This window comes from Mus caroli, unplaced genomic scaffold, assembly GCF_978045245.1.
Source record: "Mus caroli unplaced genomic scaffold, Mus_caroli_1 scaffold_10, whole genome shotgun sequence".
NCBI lineage: Eukaryota > Metazoa > Chordata > Mammalia > Rodentia > Muridae > Mus > Mus caroli.
In genome coordinates this window covers 98,854,956-98,876,167 of record NW_028227265.1, presented here as the reverse complement: position 1 = coordinate 98,876,167, position 21,212 = coordinate 98,854,956, and the positions used below count along the sequence as shown (strand labels likewise).

At 41.7% G+C, this 21,212-nt stretch overlaps 1 pseudogene; it reads right to left on the bottom strand.

Annotated features, from left to right (window-relative positions):
- Positions 1–522: 522 nt before the first annotated feature.
- LOC110300187 (eukaryotic translation initiation factor 3 subunit H pseudogene) overlaps positions 523–21,212 on the bottom strand; it is a 67,140-nt pseudogene continuing 46,450 nt past the window's right edge.

Below are 21,212 nucleotides of genomic sequence, written 5' to 3'. Positions count from 1 at the left end.
GAGAAAAATAACATCTCTTAATTCTTGAAGCCCCCAAAGCTTATAAATCCTCAGCGCGGTGTGATGTAATTTATCGTAGATGAAAAGATGATCAGGATAGTGGGATGGGAGTGCTTGCATCCTTATTCCTGTTTAGCCTCTTTATCGTTTTGCAAATGAGGTAACACAGAGCCTTCTTACCCCAAGGACATTTTAGTCTGACCGAGGATGATGGCAGGAAGGTTTCTTCTGAAATTTTGCAGTTGCCCATTTTCTAGAATCGGTCACCTCCCATTTTCCCTAGAAACCACCCAAAGTGAGATGATGAGATAGATGAGTGTGAAGAATGTTGGGTCAATAAAATAGCTCCCCCCCCCCCACCAAACAACCAATTAAAGATTTATCATTGACTAGAAAACCATTGCAGCTGTAACAGCACAGTAAGTCTCTCCCCTTTGCAGTACAGAAATACGTTTTTCCGAGTCATTCTGTGGAGTCTCACCAGCCTGTCTACCCAACGTCTTCTCTGGAAGCCTCCTTTTCTTACTTATTGTATTCTTGACAAGCCTGGGCCATGAAGAGTTTGCCTAAGTTTTGGGCAGTGAACTCCTTGATGTTCTGGCAGTAAGTGTTAATCTGGCCTGCATTGAGCAGTGAATCCATCCTGGCAGGAGCCCGGTGGGGCTTGAAGAGTTTGGAGAGGTGCATATTCTTCTGTTGGCGACGCTGCTGATACTGATGTTTTTGCTGCTGCTATTTACCGGTGTTCTTCATGAACGTGTTGTATTTGATTATGTCCTGGCTCATTTCATCCACCCGGTCCATCAGCAGCTGGAGATTCTTCCCCAAATGATTGCGGCTAGCAAGACTGAGCAAATTCGTGCTTATCTGCCACAGCTGACTTCTTCTCAAGCTCCCACATTAGGACACGGATCAGATGTGAATTTTTAATTACAATCGGTACTTCTTCAAACATGTGCTCAAAGGTGATGCTTAGCCTTTCCAATGCTTCAGGGGAAAAGTCCTTCCCTTTACAAACTCTTCTACCAGTTTAGGAGTCAGTCTTATGCCTTCAGTGAGAGAGATCCTTAGGTAGTTTTTATGGGATGAGGACGTGGCATGCTGGTAAATGAGGACGTGGCATGCTGGTAACTGAACTGAGAATCCAGAAGCGCCCGGGTAACGAAGCAGCCATAATATGTGCACTGATACCAGACCGCGTGGAGGTGATCAATGTTTACATGGCGAAGGCTGTGCAGCATCTCCATCTGGTACTGACTGTTCTTCGTCGAAGTCAGCATCATCCTCTGTGTGCTGGGGGAATGGGAAACAGTTTGTAATCTCTAGTCGATCTTCTACAACCATACCCAGGAGCACTCCCTGAACAACCTAAGTTCCTTGTCCTTCTTCTTGATAATGTTTGATTATCTTTAATACTACTAGGCCATTGATCTGCACCTGCTTCACGGCCGAATCTCCAGAGCCGCCTTTCCTCACCACGCCGCCAGCGGACTGGAGGAGGTGTGGGTGGAGCTGTGCCTTCCTTGAGTGACACCATGATTCCAGCCAGACATTTCTTTTTCTTTCTTTCTTTCTTTCTTTCTTTCTTTCTTTCTTTCTTTCTTTCTTTCTTTCTTTCTTTCTTTCTTTCTTTCTTTCTTTCTTTCTTTTCCTTCCTTTCTTCCTTCCTTCTTCTCTCTCTCTTTCTTTCTTTCTTTCTTTCTTTCTTTCTTTCTTTCTTTCCTTCTTTCCTTCCTTTCTTTAGTTTTGCTTTGTGTCCAAGCATGTAATTAATTTTGGAGAAAGTTTCATGAGGTGAAGAGAAGAAGGTGTGTCCTTTTCTGGTTGAATGAAATATTATGTAAATATCTGTTAGGTTCATTTGCTCAACTCCAGCATTTTTCTGTTTAGTTTTGTCTTGATGACCTCTCTATTGGTTATTGAAGTCTCCCCATTATCAGCGTGTGATTTAACCTGTAGTAGTGTTTCTTTTATGAATTTAGGTGCCCTTGTGTTTGTTGTATACATGTTAAGAATTGCATTTCTAACATAATTGCATAAATGGATTTTTCCTTTGCTGAATATGTATTATCTTTCACTATCTCTTCTGAATAATTTTTATTTGAAGTCTATTTTGCTAGATATTAAAATGGTTATACCAGCTTGTTTCTTAGGTCCATTAGGAATACCTTTTTTCATGCTACTACTCTGGGATTATGTATAACCTTGATGTTAATGTGTTTCTTGGATGCAGCAGAAGGATGAATCTTGCTTTTGTATCCATTCTGCAGTTACTCTGTGACTTTTTGTTGGGACCATTGATGTTGAGAGATATCAGTGAGTACTATTGATTTCTGTTATTTTCTGTGTGTGTGTGTGTCCCCTCTTTTGATTTACTAGTCTAGGATTATTTATTCCTGGTGCTTTCTTGGTGTGGTTAACTTTTTATGTTTCCTTTCTACTATCTTTATAGGGGCTGGATAGTGCTTAAATTTGGTTTTAGCAGGGAATGTCTTATTTTCTCCATCTAGTGTGCTTGACAGTTTTGCTGGGTATAGTAGTCTGGGCTGGCATCTGTAGTCTTTTAGAGTATGTAATACAGGCCCTCTGGCTTTTAGAGTATCCATTGAGAAGTCTGGTTATATTTTAATAGGTCTGCCTTTTTATTTTCCTAGGTATTTCCCTGTCATAGCCATTAATATTCTATGCTCTGTACATCTAGTTTTTTGATCATTATGTACCAAGAGAATGTTGTTTTCTTTTTTAAAAATTTTTTTATTAGATATTTTCTTCATTTATATTTCAAATGCTATCCCAAAAGTCCCCTATACCCTCCCCCCGCCCTGCTCCCCTAACCACCCACTCCCACTTCTTGGCCCTGGTGATCCCCTGTACTGGGGCATATAAAATTTGCAAGACCAAGGGGACTCTCTTCCCGGTGATGGCTGACTAGGCCATCTTCTGCTACTTATGCAGCTAGAGACACGAGCTCTGGGGGTGCTGGTTAGTTCATATTCTTGTTCCACCTATAGGGTTACAGACCCCTTCAGCTCCTTGGATACTTTCTCTAGTTCCTCCATTGGGGGGCCCTGTTTTCCATCCTATAGATGACTGTGAGCATCCACTTCTGTATTTGCCAGGCACTGGCATAGCCTCACAAGAGACAGCTATATCAGGGTCCTTTCAGTATAATCTTGCTGGCATGTGCAATAGTGTCTGGGTTTGGTGGCTGATTATGGAATGGATCCCTGGGTGGGGCTACTCAGCTATTAAAAACAATGAATTTATGAAATTATGGAGGATATTATCCTGATTGAGGTAACCCAATCACAAAAGAAGTCACATGATATGTACTCACTGATAAGAGGATAGTAGCCCAGAAACCTAGAATACCCAAGATACAATTTGCAAAACACAAGAAAATCAAGAAGAAGGAAGACCAACACGTGGATACTTCATTCCTCCTTAAAATAGGGAACAAAATACCCATGGAAGGAGTTACAGAGACACAGTTTGGAGCTAAGACGAAAGGATGGAATATCCAGAGAATGTTGTTTTCTAGTCCAACCTATTTTGTGTTCTGGATGATTCTTGTACCATGATAAGCATCTCCTTTAGTTTGGGGAAATTTTCTTCTATGATTTAAAAAAATTTTTTTCTGTGTCTTTTATGGCCATCCATAACCATTAGGGGGCTCATCCCTGGGAAAAACAAATGCTCTTTCACCAGTTGTTAATTACGTATAGGTATTCATCTAGGATTGGAGACCTGTGTGATTTTCCCCCATCCATGTTGGTATGTCAACTGGTGTTGTTATTGTTGATGTCTTGTTTAAGAAGCTATATTGATAAGATCCACTGTCGTTTTTCAGAGCAGTTAGAAGAATGTGGGTGTTAGCCCTTTTTAAATGGCTGGGAAATTTGATCTGTGACTCCATTTGAGTTGAGCTTTTCTGTGTTGGGAGACTTTTATAACTTCCTCAATCTCTTTGAGTGTGATGGATTTAAATGGTTTATTTCATCTTTCTTGTTTTAGAACTTGCTTTTAATTCTCTTGGACATATATGATACAGTAGGATTGATGGGTTATATGGCAAGGCTATGGTTAATTGAAAAAATAACTAGACAGAAGACCAAGCAGTCTGTTGTGAGACTCTGTCTCCTAGAAGTGACACAGAAGCTCCACTGATGACACTTCAACAATATGGCTGCCTAAAAGGACTTGAAATATGACCCTAAGAGACATGCTATCATGGAAGGGAGAAATTTCACAAGGGCCCAACTCTAAAAGAACTACAGGTTAAAAAGTGACAAGGAATTACTGAGAGGAGAATTAGTCATTCTCATGGATGAGCCCCCTAATTGATTATCTAATTCCCAAAGGTTATTTCCCCAAATCATATACATATAAGCCATACTAAACAGACTCTTCAGGTTTTAACTTAAGTACTTATGCATCTATACATCTTCATAACAATAATGAAGAAAAGGCCATGATTTTGAAAGGAAGTGAGGTGGAGGGGGCATGGAAGGGTCAAGAGGGAGGAAGGAGAATGGAGGAAGTGATGTGATTACATTTTTATTTAAAATGAAAACAATAATTTAAAATTTATTCCCTGACAGTTACACACATACACACATTGACCACATTACAGTTTCAATGAATATAATCTAGACTTTCAATATTCCAAAACATTTTAGATTATTTATTTATTCATTTGTTTTATGTCTATGACTACACTGTAGCTATACAGATGGTTGTGAGCTTTCATGAGGTTGTTGAGAGTTGACTTTTTAGGACCTCTGCTTGCTCTCATTGGCTCCTGCTCACTCCGGTCAACTCTGCTTGCTCAGTCCCTGCTTGCTCCAGCCCAGAGATTTATGTATTATTACATATAAGTACACAGTAGGTGTCTTCAGACACTCCAGAAGAGGTTGTCAGATCTCATTACAAGTGGTTGTGGGCCACCATGTGGTTGCTGGGATTTGAACTCAGGAACTTTGGAAGAGCAGTTAGTGCTCTTACCTGCTGAGCCATCTCACCAGCCCCCAGATTATTTATTTATTTACTTGTTTATTTATTCAGGGTTGTTCTATCTTGGCATGTATTTCCTGTGCATTTGAAACTATGTGTTCTGATAGAAGAAAGTTTTGTAGGTATAAATAAAATTCTCTTGGTTGGTGGTTAAGTTCTCATCACTTGTTTGTATTTCTATCTAAGCCACTATGGATCTTTAAGCAGTTCGGAGTCTCCAGCTGTGATCACATCTGTTTATCATTTCAGTCGTGTCATCATTTGCTTCTCATGTTTTGTTGCTCTATGATTGTTTGTTTTGGTGCTTACCTACTCTGTATTACTATGGTTTTTAAAATTCTTTTTTGGAAAAAATATCCCTTTAATTATTATATAGTGACTCTGTCCATATGTGGTTGGCTTTGAAGTATACCTTATTTCAAATTAATGTAGGAGATAGTAATTTTTCTTTGATTATAGTTTGTATGGTATCTCTTTTGATGTTATTTTACATTTAATATATGCTTACCACTGTATTTGAAAATATATCTTACTTATAGATAGCTTGTAGTTTGGAGTAAATTAAATTTAGATTATCATCTTTTAATATAATTATATATGTACAATTTGATAATCATATATGAGCCAATATGGCCTATGTCTTAGGGTTTTATGGTTGTGAAGAGACACCATGACTTATAAAAGAAAACATTTAATTGGGGCTGAGGTGTCAGAGGTTCAGTCCATTATCATCATGGTGGGAAGTATGGCAGAGTCCAGGCAGATATGGTGCTGTAAGAGAAGAGCATTGCACATCTTGACTTAACGGCAGCTAAGAGAAGACTGACTCTTCCACCCTGGGCAGGGCTTGAGTCCTAGGAGCCCCAAAGCCTGTCAACACAAAGATACACTTCCTCCAGCAAGGCCACACCTCCTAATAGTAGTACTTCCCATGGACCAAGCATATTCAAACCTCCTCATTCCACTCTCTGGTCCCCAAAGGTTTGTTTAAACTCATGAGCCTATGGGAACCATACCTAGACATAGCATAATGCAAAATTCACTTAGTCCACCCTCAAAAATACCACAGTCTATAACAATTTTAACAATGTTAAAAGTCCAAAGTCTAAAGTCTCTTCTGAGATTTATTCAATCAGTTAACTGTAATACTCTATAAAATCAAAATATAAAAGTAGATCACGTACCTCCAACATCACAGAATGTATGTTACTATTAGAAAATGTCGCGATGAGGAAATACTGGAACAAACCAGGACCAAAAACCACCTGTGCAAACTCCAAGCTTAGCATCTCCACATCTCCACGTCTGATGTCAAAGCATTCTTCAGATCTCCTAGTCCTTTCATCTTTGTTGACTCTAACAAGCTTCTTACTCTTGAGCAAGTTCCACTCCCTGTTAGTAGCTTTGCTCAGCAGGTATCCCACAGCTCTGGAATCTCTAACTTACCCTTTACAGCTTCTTGTTCTAATGTCTGGGATTTACACATGGCTTTCTGGGCATCTCCAAAGGGCTGGCGTCACTTCTCCAGCTCTGCCCTCTGTAGCACTAGGCTCTGGTTGATTCCACTCCACTGCTCCTGCTGTTCTTGGTGGTCATCCCATGGTACTGGCATCTCCAATATACTGGTGTCTTCAACTGCAACTAGACTTCACCCATAGCCTCTCATAGGCTCTCGTTATGGTGTCAAGCCTCAACACTTTTGCATGACCCCTTCAGTCCTGGGCCCTTAACTACAACTGAGACTGTACCTTCACCAGTGGACTTTCCTGTCCTCTCACAGTGCCAAGTTTTATCTGTTCTTCATAACTCCTTCATGCCTTCAAAACTAGTACCACCTGGGTGAGTCTTACACAGTATCAAGTCCAGCTGCAACATGTACAACCTTGGTTGTTTCTGGAACACAGCTTCGTTATGCTCTCAGAAAACACATCCCAGAAGATTTCACCTCGGTGTTGCTGGTCTCTTCTTAATCATGGCTAATCTCTTAGCTCCATCTAACCAGCATCAATTGTATTTTTTTAATTTTTGATTCTAAAACCAGAGCTCACGGTTGAAATTGCCAAATCCCGCTGTTAGCTGGGGCTAGAACATGCCCCCCTTGTTCTATTACATCCCTCACTGCCTAAGCTCTGCTGTCCTGGAACTTTCTCTTTAAACTGACCTCAAACTCAGAGATCTGCAGGCCTCTGACTCCTGAATTCTGAGATTAAAGGTATGTACCACTATGTCTGGACCTAAACGATTCATTATAAGTCTTAGTAAAATTGACAACTAAAAATACACATCACAATCCATCCTTTGTCAACTGAAAACAATAACTAGTTCATAATCATGCTTAGACATTACTATCCCTTGATCAACTGCAAACACATGTATAATAAGCTTAGCTGGGTGGGATCTTGCCCTGAGGTCTCCATTCCCTTAATTCCATTTAATATCCTTGAGCATAGGATTTAGCTCCATTGCACTTCCTGGTGCCCTTTAATATTTGAGGCATACATTTTGTATTTACCTTTCTAAGATTGCTGTGCTTGGTCAAAATATTCTTCCAGAGAATAAACCAGAGGACAAAGTCTATTGAGATTTCCTTTGTCAGTGCAATTAATTGAAATCTCTTTACCTTAGCTTCAGGCAGACTCTTCATACAAGGGCAAGAAAAAAAAAAGTCACATTCTTCACCAAAACATGTAAGGACGATCTCCACAGTTCAAATCGCCCTTAGCGGCCACGTCTTCAATATTCATACGAGAATGGCCCATTAAGTCCCATTTAAAGCATTCCATGCCTTTCCAAATCCAAAGTCTTAAAATCCACATTTCTCCAAACAAAAACATGGCCAGGCCTATCACAACAATACTCCAGTGTCCCAGTGTCCACAGCCCTCCAAACAAAAGCATGGTCCACTATCACAGCAATACCCTAGTCCTGGGTACCAACTTCTGTCTTAGTTAGGGTTTTATTATTGTGAAGAGTCACCATGACCAAGGTAACTCTTTAATTGAGGATGGTTTACAGTTTCAGAGGTTCAGTGCAGCATCATCATGGTGGGAAACATGGCAGTGTCAAGGCCACACCTCCTAATAGTAGCACTTCCCATGCGCCATGCATATTCAAACCGCCACATGTTTTTTTTTTTCTCGAATAATTTACTTTCTTTTCGGAGAAGTTGTTAAGCCATTTTAAAAGGTGGTTTTATGTCAAAACACAAGGTTTCCTTCATTTGAACATGCTTTCATCACTTCAATTCTTATCTTAGTTAGGATTTTATGGTTGTGAACAGACACTGTGACCAAGGCAACTCTTATAGCTCTGGCTGTCCTGGAACTCACTTTGTAGACCAGGCCGGCCTCGAACTCAGAAATTCACCTGCCTCTGCCTCCCGAGTGCTGGGATTAAAGGTGGGCGCCACAATGCCTGGCTGTGTTGTCTTTTAAATGAAAACAGGAACATCAGTCGACATTCCTATCAGGACGCCATTCATGGCATCAGTGACTTAGGTGGTTTTTTTTTACTAAAGAACATGAGAATCAGTCATTTACTTTTTATCTCTTTGTCAAACAATGGTTGAGTTGGAATTATACCTTAGCAGCTAACTAAGCCACAAACTTGACAAAAGCAAAGCTAAGCCATGTTGTGAGTGTCCAGTTTTGTACAGCACTAACACAATGTGTGGTACATTTTATTTTATGCTTTGTGAATCACGTGCTATGAAACTTTATTCAATAAAATGTGTAATATATGCATAGTTGCCTCAGCCCCTACCCAGAAGATGCATTCTGGGTAAAGTGTGAAAAAGTGCCATCACTTGATGCAGTTTTATTCCAAAGCTTTCCTATAGCATAGATTTTAAGTGCAACTCATCAGTTGACCAGCAGGTGTCACTGTGGTGTAGGGTCACAGTCACAGGCTGGTGCTTCCTGGAAGAATGTACCAGAGTTGTAAGTTAACCATCTCCTAAATTCACTCTGTGGAAATCATGTCACACCCATGTTCTGTGACAATGGACAACAAAGTGACAGGCATGACGTGTTGGTTTTGTTTGGCAATGCTAGGGTTTGCACATAGGGCCTTATACATGTTGGGCAAAGGTTTTGGGGGTGTTTTTCTTTTGAGATACCATCTCACAGAGTTGTTCAGGATGGCTTTTGAACTTGTGATTCTCCGACGGATACCTCTCTAGTACCTAAGGGTACAGTTCTATGTATTTTAAACTCTTCTGATTGCATTCAGAAAACCAAACTGCTGTCTGATTGGCTCTCCTTGCTTTCACCTCTTCTGACCACCCCTGTCCTCGCTCGCCCCTTTTATTCACGTTGTCTGTCTTGTTGTCTCTCAGCACTTTATGTAAGTACACCATGCATGGAGCTCAGTTGATCCTTCCCTGGGGTCCTTTCCTCACGTTCTGGGCCAACTCCCTGTCATATATATCTAGAGCTAGGTCTCATGGGAAGATCAGCGATCAGCTTTGGTGTGAGTATTTCCCTATTTTTCAGTGAACTGGTTCATTTTGCCCTGTTAAGCAGAAGACAGCTGATCTGGTATCAATGCCGTACAAAGATGTGATTCTGGTAAAAGAAAGACTCCTGTCCCTAAAGTGTTGTTTCCAGGTTTACTTCCGCATGAATTCACAGTACAGAATGAGCCACACAAGAGGTGGCAGTTGCTTAGTGGACTGGTGTGCCTGTTACAGACTGAGTGATTTTCCTGCAGACTATGGGAAATAATGGTTTGGGGGTGGGGTAAAGGATGCTTGGATAAGAGAAGAGGGATTTGATGACTATTTGTCGTTTGCTGGCGTATCTGTCAAAGTCCGAGGAACAGCTCAGCTCTCTTCCTCGGGCGCTCATGCGTCAATATTATTGATGCAGGCGAGAAGCTAAAATGAGCCCAGACATGCCAACTGTTTTCTTCGTCCACAAAACAAATTTGTTGCTTAGGTAATAAATGTGTGGCTTCCTTCTTCCCTTCCCGGGATTCTCTTGTCTCTGTTTCCCATTTCCAGGCATGGGTGTGCTGGGATGGTAGACGGGTGCTACCGTATCTGGCTTGAGATGCAGTCATGTAAAGCACTTTAGGCATGGAGCCATCTCCCTAGTCCTACATTTATCCTCACCCTCCTGGTATTTGGAAGAACATTTGGAATGCAGCAAACATGTAAGGCATTGTACTTTCCATTCCCTGTTTCCACCTTGCCTTACCCAAAGCATCTTCCTTCTCTTGACTGTTCTCTCTTCCTCTCTCCTCCCCCAGTGTAAAGCATCTTCAGGTTGGGGTGAATGAGAAGGTAGAAGAATCATTATTCTTTTGTTCCCCCCTCAGCTATGCATTTGCCTAAGTGATTCTTTGGATGGAAAGCAACTAAAACCACTCTAAAGAGGAAAGATCCATTTATAAAAATACCCGCGGCCTATTATTGCATTGATGGCCGGCTAGGAACATATTAAATCTCGCCAGAATGCTTCATTATGAATTCTCATAATTCTTGGCTGTCCTTATTTGTTTAAGAGTGAAATGCAAGTCCAGAGAGCCACCCTCTTCTCTGTGGCATTGTTTGCCACATGGGGGACTCTGAGTCGCATCGTGTGATGAATGAGAAAATAAGTCTGGTTTCCCTGTTGCCGTGTTAGAGAATTTGTCTCAGAAGTAATAGTTGTGAGTCCAGCATTATAGTAACAAGAGAAGAAGTGTGAAAGAAGGGAGACATTTACTTTCTCAGCCCTAAATAAAGATATCAGAGTTTCTTGTAACAGACTTTGGAAACATTTTTTGTGGTACTTTGCTTTCTCAAAATGTGGTGGGACATCCCCAGTTCCCTTTGGACTCTAAGTATCTTGGGAAATTTCAGGTGTTGCTTTTTTCTTTCTTTTATAATAGAAAACTTCAATCAGTCAAGGGAAATACAGAAGCTTCTCCATCATTTTTATCCTTACTTCTAATACTTTTTAAAGAAGATTTATTTATTATTTCATGTATGTGAGTACACGGTTGCTGTCTTCAGACTCACCAGGAGAGGGCATCAGATTCCCATTACCGATGGTTGTGAGCCACCATGTGGTTGCTGGGTATCAAACTCAGGACCTCTGGAAGAACAGACAGTGCTATTTATTTATTTATTTATTTATTTATTTATTTTATTACGTATTTTCCTCAATTACATTTCCAATGCTATCCCAAAAGTACCCCCCCCCACTTCCCTACCCACCCATTCCCATTCTTTTGGCCCTGGCATTCCCCTGTATTGGGGCATATAAAGTTTGCAAGTCCAATGGGCCCCTCTTTCCAGTGATGGCTGACTAGGCCATCTTTCCATACATAACCGCTGAGCCATCTCCCTAGCCCTTTTCTTACTTCTAATTCCCAGGCCCATGACTCCTCAAAACAGGAGAAGGAATGAATCAGTTGGGATATATACATTCAAATTCTCACACTGCAACCCACCTAGCCCAAATTCTGCCTCTACTCCATGTGGTATGATTTTGGGAAAACAGAAGACAGCACTCTATATAATTCTCAGGTACAGAACACACAGTTTAAAGGTCTATGGAGAATATATTTTGGCATTATGACCAAGGGATTCACTAAGCATTCTATAAAATACATAGAAGTCATATGGAATACCAGAATAGGCGATATGCCAATGAGTGGGTCTTAAAATTTAAGTTAAGAAGAGCATGGAGCTTTTTTTTTTATTCTTCTGATGAACAGATGTCCTTCCAATGGCCACTCATTCCTCAGGAGATGCCCTTCCCTTCCTCTCAAGCCTCTGCCGTGTCAGTCACTGGGATCTGCCATAAGAATCTGGCCAGCCTAAACTCTAGATATGCTGCGGTAATTGGTAGATATGAAGCTGGTCAGGGGATGAAGAGCTGTGGCTTCTAGTTCTCTACTGAGAACAACTTTGGGCCAGATATAGTTTTTAAGATCAGACATGTTTTCAATACTTGAGCTTGACAATACATATAGTATTCACACCGTGAAATATAACATCCACGCACTTAATGTTTCCTCCCTAGGCCTCTTTCTGAAGGTCACTCTCCATCACATAGGTCTGGAGCCACCTTCCTGTAGAGAACTTGTACACCTGCACACGTCTGCTTCCCACCTCTCCTTCTTCCGTCCTCAGTCTACAATTTGGAATAGGTGAACTTTAGGAAAAGCAGGAAAAAAGATTCCATCCACCCCGTGCTCTCTCTCAGTAGATGGAGTTGAATGAGGATGCTCCAGGGCCCAGGGGAAATATTTTATTAACCCGGAATCACTGTAAGGTCATCAGGTATTGCCACAGGAGTAACCCTTTTCTCTTATCAGTCTGTCCTAGAAATCCATCTCACCAAGAAACATGTGAACCGCCTCGAATGAGTTCATCAGCCTTGGGTCCATTTGGAGAGAAAGGAGAGTAAACCCATCAGCTTTCCTGGAAAGGAGTAAAAGACTACGTGAGAAGTTATTTATACTTCTGGCTGTCACCTGCAGCAGGCTGTTAAGATTGCCCCATTGAGTGGCCTCTGCTTGTTAATAGAGGGAGTGAAGGTAGAGAAATGGAGTTAATGTTGCAATGAGACATGACATAGCCTCGAGTTTCCAGGATTGGCCTGAAATGAATTAAAGCCAAATTATACCAACAAATCTGTCATGCTGCCCTGAAAACAGGAAGTCTGGGCTGAGCCAACATTAGTCACGGTACACACTGGCAAACTCTACCAGATCGGGGAATGAGAAATGTGCTTCATCTGCAAAAATTAACTTTTGGAATTTGTAGAGTGTTTTCCATTACCCACTCTCGACTCTCCAAAGGCCAGTCATCAAATATGCTTGGCTTACTTCTGCTTCTGCAGCACCATTAAGTGTATGAATTTGTATGAGAAATGGAATCCCAGCTAGCTGTGTGCCCTTGGATAAATGACCTCATCTTTCTGGGCCTGGATTTCTTTTGAAAAATGAGGAGCTTGGCATCTCATGATGCTGGGGTTTTCCTTCAGTTTTGTTGGGGATTAGGAAAGAGTATAGCAGACATTGGTTGCACGCCCACGAAATGCTCCATACTGTGCTGAGAAATGGAGAGAGAAAAGAAGGAAGATGTATTCCTTTAAAGAGTTTCCAATATATGCAGGGAGTCACATACTTAGAAAACGTGTGTGTCTCTCTGTGTGTTATCCTACACAGACATCTACATCATCACAGTCAAAGACATTTAAAATAGTTGCAAAACCAGTCTTCCTCCTGTGCTATGATGGTATACAAGATACAAAGCTGAAGAAGAAAGGCCCTAAATACATCACATTGCATATTACATATTGTTCTTCAGTTTGCAAGGCCAGCAGCCCTTCCCCATGAATTCTGAGGGGAGACAGAGAAGTGTAGGTGCTATGCCATTACCACTCTCCAGCCTCTTTCAGAAGAGGGGCTGAGGAAGGAAGTAGTTAGTGCTGAACGAGTAGTTAGTGCTCTTGGGGAGGAGTTATTGCTTCTCACCCCCCAAAACCAAGACTGAGAGGATCTGAGAGAATGTCTTCCGAAGCCTGGAGGCTGCTTAAGGACCTGGAGAATGGTGTCCAAGGCATTGACTGAGTGAATGGTAGGCTCTCAACCTTCTAGAGTCACACAGACATCCCAGGGAGTGAATGCCTAAGGGATGTTGGAGGAATGTACTGGAATATTCCAGCAGTGTCACATGGTCCTGCAAGGCCCATGCTCTCACATGCTCTCTGAGTCCTGGAGGTATATTTGAACCCTAGGAATTTAGTTCTGGAGGGTTTTTTTTCTTTTTTAAAGAGAGAAAGATCACTGCTTGAGCACACTAGCAGACTTGAAACAGATTGTAGGACAAAGTGAGAAATAGATTCAGCAGCTTCTATGTCACGTAGTTCCCAAGAAGCCACATGTAGAATGGGTAAGGAAGGACACATTACTCCTAGTTCATGAACACCACCAGGGATGCAGCCACTGTGGGTCCACCTTAGAAGACAAGGTACCTAACAACACACTGACTAACCTATACTCTAGGTCTTGGAGGTGTGACTGTGGTGTGAACAGATGGTGGGAGCCCCTTTGGGAGAGGATCTTGGTTGTAGAGGGTATTGGGGTTGACGTTGATTTTCTCTGAAAATACACTATTCACACTATCAGCTGGAAGCCTTCAGACTTTGTTGGGACTGGAGGGAACTACAATAAGTCCAGTAATAGCCTACTAGGGTTATAGTTGGTTTATTCCTTGAAGGTTCGTGTGCTATAAGCTCGACCTCAGTAGAATGGCACTGAAACTTGGGTGGGGCCTGGAGAGAAAGGATCAGATCATGAGCATCTATATTTTTGTTTGAATCAGTGGAGTTTTTTTTTTTCAAGACACAGTTTAGTTACTAAGAAAGCAGATTGCAGTAGTAAGATCAAACTGGCCCCGTCGCTTTCTCCTTGGCTACTTGTCTCAGTAGATGATCTCTTTTCCACGAGTGATATGATTCCATCTGCCATGTTGTAAAGAAGCCAAAGGGGTCTTTACCTAAGCCCAAATTGATAAGGCCATCTGGTCTCAGACTTAGCCTTCGAGACTCTGAATGAAACAGTCTTCTCTATAAAGTACCCAGCCTTGGGTGTTTTGTTTTAGCAACACAAAGCCACGCAAAGAAATTCTGCTTCCAGCACAGTTTTTTTCCCTCTCCTAATCTTGAAGAATGTTCAGTTAAGAAAAAAAGAGGAGTGGCTCTCCTCTCTTACCTCATCACAAAGCTTTATGGGATCTAATAGCTACTAAAACGATCATGTCAACCACGATGTTCTTAGGAAGCCTCTGCTAGGTTGGAGAGAGGGAATTAATTCAGCCCTGTTGAAGGTAGCCTCCAGGGTAGACATGAAAAGTTTCACTGTTCTGTGCCTCAGTGATCTGAGGAACATAATAAAGAAACATATTCGATGCCATGTCTGGATGACAAACTGCTCAGGTCCATTCAAAGAGTCATAATCAAACAGAGACAGGGCCCTTACAGCCAACGACAACAGGACAAATGATAGGCCATTGATGCTTGGCAGATGCCTTCCTTATTGCTCTCCATTATTTTATTTTATTTTATTTTATTTTATTTTATTTTATTTTATTTTATTTTTGAGTCAAGCTCTTTCTGGAGAATCTGGAGCCATGCTGGCTGGCCAGTAGCCCTGGAGATGCACTTTGTCTATGGGCCCCAATTCAGGAATCTAGACTAGACTAAAACACTAGAGGAAGAACAGGTGGGTTGGGTGAATTCTGACTAGGGTAGACTGCTACTTTGATACTTACAGAGATGGATTTTTAGATACAAGGACCAGAATCAAGAAGATCTAGAGAGAAGGATATGTGAGCAGTCAGCTGTGATTGGAATAGAAAAAGGGAGTGGGGCTTCCCAGTCTGACGTGATCTGCATTCTCAGCTTTTAGGAGTGTGGAATTTATAGAAATGTAAGAGATGTCTCAATAGAGATAATATACTCAGGCAATTTTTAAAGAAAAGATTTATTTATTTATTATATGTAAGTACACTGTAGCTGTTTTCAGACAGACATCCTAGAAGAGGGCATCAGATCTTATTACAGATGGTTGTGAACTACCTACCATGTGGTTGCTGGGATTTGAACTCAGGACCTTTGGAAGAGCAGTCAGAGCTCTTAACCGCTGAGCCATCTCCGCAGCCCCCCATACTCAGGCAATTTTATTGAGAGGAAGTTACCAGAGACACGGTCCAGAAGGATCAGTATTTAAAGGAGTTTTATGTTTTTTTTTGGGGGGGGGGAGGGGCTGTTTGAAAATGGTGAGAAGGAGAGAACATGGGAAGAAGGAGGAATGGTTAGTTTTGTGAAGTAAGCCATGATCTGACTTCGAATTGCAAGATTTCTCACAAAGCAATGCAGATCTTTGGAAGACATTAGAAAAGATTGACTTCCTTTAACATCTCTCCAAAGTTCTAACTTGGTATGTGTGCATGTGTGTGTCTGTCTATCTATCTATCTATCTATCTATCTATCTATCTATCTATCTATCTATCTATCTATCTATGTGTGTGCGTGTATGTATGTATATATGTATGTATATAATTAAATTTTTTGTTGCCATACAAAATAGTATGTTTCAGGATGGAGTTTTCTTTTTCTTTTTTCTTTTTTGAATTGGATATTTTCTTTTATTACATTTCAAATGTTTTCGCCTTTCCAGGTCTCCCCTTTGGAAACCCTCTATCCCACCTTCTTTTCCCCTGCCTCTACGAGGGTGCTCCCCCCCTCTCCAGTCCTCCTGCCCTGGCATTCCCCTACACTGTGGCATTGAACACCCTCAGGCCCAAAAGCCTCTCCTCCTCAGGGTGGCATTTTTATACATGCATTTTGTACTCTACATATGTTCGCCCCATCTCCCTCCCTTGTCATCCCACCTGCTTCCCCTCTTCTTGAATTAACAGCAGAAATGGAGTAAACTCATCCATTTCACACAGCTGGGACCAGCTCCCAGCTTCCTCCCAGGCATCTGACTTGCACATGCTTGCACTGCTCAATATATCGGGGTCTCCTCTCAGCCCAGGTGCAGGGAGAAGCACAGGTCAATCAGCACACAGTTCTGTTGAAAGCAGACTTCATTACCTTTTGTGAATAGCACTTGATATTAACTGAGGTACCATAGGCAGAAAAAACTTAATGCACCCTGCATATGTGCAATGCAATGCACTGTCATCATGACTATGGAGAATGTCTAAGAACCTTGCTTGAAAGGGAAGACCCTTGCCAATAGCATTTTCCAAGGGAATATTATAACAGGATTTGCAGTTGTGAAGCACATACTCAAAACCACCAAGAAACGTTTTGAATATGTTCTTGGAAGAGCTGCTAAGAAAGGATTCAGAGATATGTTCTAGTACAAACTACAGTTGAACTCTCTCTCTCTCTCTCTCTCTCTCTCTCTCTCTGTATGTGTCTGTGGTGTGAGTATGTTTTTGTATGTGTGTGCATATGCGTGTGTGTCTGTGTGTATTTACCTGCAAAAGTCACAAACACTGGACAGGACAGCATTTAAGGAAACTCTCAAACACCCTTAGATAGACGTCACTTGGCAAATTGCCATCCTCATCACTAACACGAGCTTGGGAAACAAATGTTTAGTTGCCATGAAAGAAAACAACCCCTAAGTCCCACATCTTAGGAAAGCCCACCTTAGAACAAAATCTAATTTCCAGTGTTCTCCAAAGGAAAATAAAAGGAATTGATTGCACCCCACCCCTTCACCAAGAATATCCTTGAGACAGCCAGTCTCGTAAATTCACATCAACTTAGTTTGGCCCCTAAACCAAATCTACCGTAATGCTATTTGTACGTATAGATTGCTGTCTTTTTCATTACCATTATCAAATGATGCATTTGTGGCTCCGCTCTGAGCTTTTTGCCCCATTAAATGGATTAGATTGCCTGTTGCCTTTGTCCTTTGGGCTTTTGCTTTCTCCTTAAAGATTCTACTTGCATGATGCTATGTGTATAATCTATTTGCGTCGTTATGTATGGCATGTACACATACATGCCTGCCTTGCCAATTAGCCTGACAATACTGGCCCTCAGTTTTCTGAGATAACTGTGTTCAAGTCCCCTTTTCTGGCTTCAGTTTTTCTCTTGGCAGCAGTCGCAGCTGGAACCCTCTGGGGAGTTGCCTGTCACAAGCCCCACTTTGGGCTTCTTGCAGAGCTACGCTCAGCAAATCGAAGATCATGTCCTTTATTAAGTCAGCTCCTTCCTGGTGCATCACGGTTGATTAATTTCCAGAAGCAACTGAGTCTCCTCCCCTTTGGTCCTGTGCATGATCATCACTCCTGTGGTCCATGGGAGCTAAGGCAGAACAAATTCCTAATAGCATTCTGAATGTGAAAATAGTTGCTTCTCTATACTTGGGAGAAAGAGAAAGGTGACACAAAGACCAAGGATTCAGGCCTGCCTCAACAGCCAAAGGATAGCTTCAAGTTGATTGTGGACATAGTCAGCTTCAACTTCCCATTCATAAGGTATTCACTGAAGGTCTACCATGGGTGACCCACCAAGGTCCTAGGTGTTGTGGATGCAAAGGTGAGCAGAGAAGATACTCACAACAACAACTAATCAAGAAAGCACATCATTAAGGTGCATTAGTAAATGGATATGATGGGTATACTTATATTAGGCACAATCAGGAGGAGCACCTAAGTGTTTTCGGAGGATCAAGGCAAGTAGCATTAGAATGAGCCTTGACAGACAAAAATATTTGCAGGAGAGTTCCAGGCTTTGGGTAGACAATAGTCTTAGTGGCTTGTCTCTGGGATGGCTACCTTCAATGGATTTCCTTCATGTACTTCTTGTCTTCATGTAGAAGAGTCATTTTCTATTTTCTTCCCTGGAGTCTTGGCATTTCTTGGTTTAGTAATGACAAAAGTGTTATTCCGAGACACTCTAGAACCATCTTTTGGAAAAGTCAGTGATCAGGTAAGATCACATATCCTAAAGGTACCATGCTATCAGAAGATGTCATATGAAGATATGTAAAGTACTTGAGGTGTCATAGAGGGATGGGTTGGGAGAGGGGGTAGGGAGAACAGGTAGCATTAAGATATGAACTCTGTAAGTGAAGATGGCATCTTGAAATTACTATACCAGCCACGGTTGCTTCAGTTGGTGCCATACCTCATGCCACCCAGCTGTATCGTCTGGAAACTCCATGCGTGTTATAAGTCTCCGGACTCAGAGTAGCTTGCTATGCAGTAACAGCTGAGTAGTTGAGCATTGATACCAATGGGAAGATTCATCTGGGAACTCTACCAGGTACCCTCACTACCTAGACCTGATTTAATGACAGGACACTAGACTTTAAAACTGAAACTTTATCCCACAGTGAGACGAGACTTGGAGGCCTTAGGAGAGGGAAACATGCGTGCACATGGGAGGCATGTGACTCACTAGTGGCCAGACTGTGGTTGCTAGTCTCTAAGGATGCCTTTCCAATGAACCAAGCCTCCAATGATTACCTACTGTTGTTTTCTCCACTTGAATCTGCATGGTTCACTACTGGCAAACAAAATGTATCATAGATGATAATGTCTGATGTTGGAAGAAGTCTTATAGTTTGGACTCCCAGCTTCTTGGTATGCTTGCTTTTATGTCTCTACTTCTTGAGTCCCAGATGCCAAGAGGCATAGCCAGTTACAAGAATCCCACGCCCTGTGGCTTCCATCAGTGAGCACTCTTGTTAAAATCCCTGCCTATTCCCAGTCTTTAATCAGTATCAGCCCTCAGCTACAGAGTGACTATCTTATTTGTTCAGCTCAGAGGAACTCATAGATTCCATGCAGAGTGTGAGACCTGCATAGTAAAAAGCACCCATTTTCGTCCAGCTATTGGGGAAACGATAAAGAGGTAACAAGTAATTGTTGAATTTTGATTTGAGACAAGGGCATATTGAGAATGGCTTGAAACCAATGATCCTACTTCCTTGGCCTTCCAAGTCAAACCTTTGTTGTGCTGGGACAGTGGATGATGGTCACCTGAGGCTGAAGAATCAGTCATAATTAAAAGAGGCTAGCATCACTGAGTTGAAATCTTCTGAGAAGTATTCCCTCAGGGTCAACCCATGCCAGCTGTATTCAAAGGCAGCCAAGATTGCACCTTGTGTTGGCAGCCAATTGTGTAAGAGTCTCTTAAGTGGTCCTGGTTTTGAAGGCATGAAAGGGTCATGGAGAGCAGCTGAGGATTGGCACTGTGAGAGGTCAGGACAGGTCATTGGTGAAGGTACAGCTGAAGTGACAATAACTGCCCAGGATTGAAGCAGTCACAGACAGCTGCTGAGGCTTTGAACCATGAAGAGAGCCAGGAGAGGCTATTGGTGAAAGTACAGCCCAACTGCAGTAGAAGACCACAGCTTTTTGGAGATGCCAACAACTTGGGACTACTACCAAGAAAGTAGCAACAATGGAGTGGAGATGACATAAACTTAGCTGTGTGTGTTACAGACGGCAGAGCTGGACAAGTGACCCAAGGCCTTTAGAGGAGCCCAGAAGATTGTGAGTAAATCCCAGATATTGAACACTGAATTATTTATACTGTTGGAGTATGGCTTTGCTTTGTTCAGATTGTGGCTATGCCCTGGCTCTTTCTTCTTGAAGTAAGAAAGTATTTAACTTATGGTTGATTTTAGGAGCCCACAGTTAAGTGACTTTGAGTTTGAATTTTTACAGGATTTTTTTTATTTTTTATTTTTTTTATTTTTAATATTTTTATTACATATTTTCCTCAATTACATTTCCAATGCTATCCCAAAAGTCCCCCATAGCGCCCCCCCACTTCCCTACCCACCCATTCCCATTCTTTTGGCCCTGGCATTCCCCTATATTGGGGCATATAAAGTTTGCAAGTCCAATGGGCCTCTCTTTCCATTGATGGCCGACTAGGCCATCTTTCGATACATATACAGCTAGAGACAAGAGCTCCGGGGTTCTGGTTAGTACAGGATTTTAAAAAAGATTTTTTTATTAGATATTTTCTTCATTTACATTTCAAATGCTATCCCCAAAGTTCCCTCTACCCTCTCCCCACCTTTTTAAAAACAGAGACTGGACTTGGAAAGTATTTGAACCGGTAGAGATTGTAGCATGTTTAAGTTTATAATATGTTTTATATTTGTGATATTTATTAATCTGAGGTTTTGGGGACGAACCAAAAAAAAAAGAAAAGAAAAGAAAACAGGAAGGGCTATGTATGTGTCAAGCTGATGGCTAGTTTTATGTCATCTTTCACAAAGTAGAATCATCTGAGAGGAGGGAACCCAAATTGAGAAAATGCCTCCAAAAATGGTGCCAGAGGCCATTTTCTTTTCTTTTTTTTTTTTTTGATTTTTAATATTTTTATTTCATATTTTCCTCAATTACATTTCCAATGCTATCCCAAAAGTCCCCCATAGCGCCCCCCACTTCCCTACCCACCCATTCCCATTCTTTTGGCCCTGGCATTCCCCTATATTGGGGCATATAAAGTTTGCAAGTCCAATGGGCCTCTCTTTCCAGTGATGGCCGACTAGGCCATCTTTCGATACATATGCAGCTAGAGACAAGAGCTCCAGGGTTCTGGTTAGTACATCATGTTGTTCCAACAATAGGGTTGCAGATCCCTTTAGCTCCTTGGGTACTTTCTCTAGCTTCTCCATTGGGAGCCCTGTGATACATCCAATAGCTGACTGTG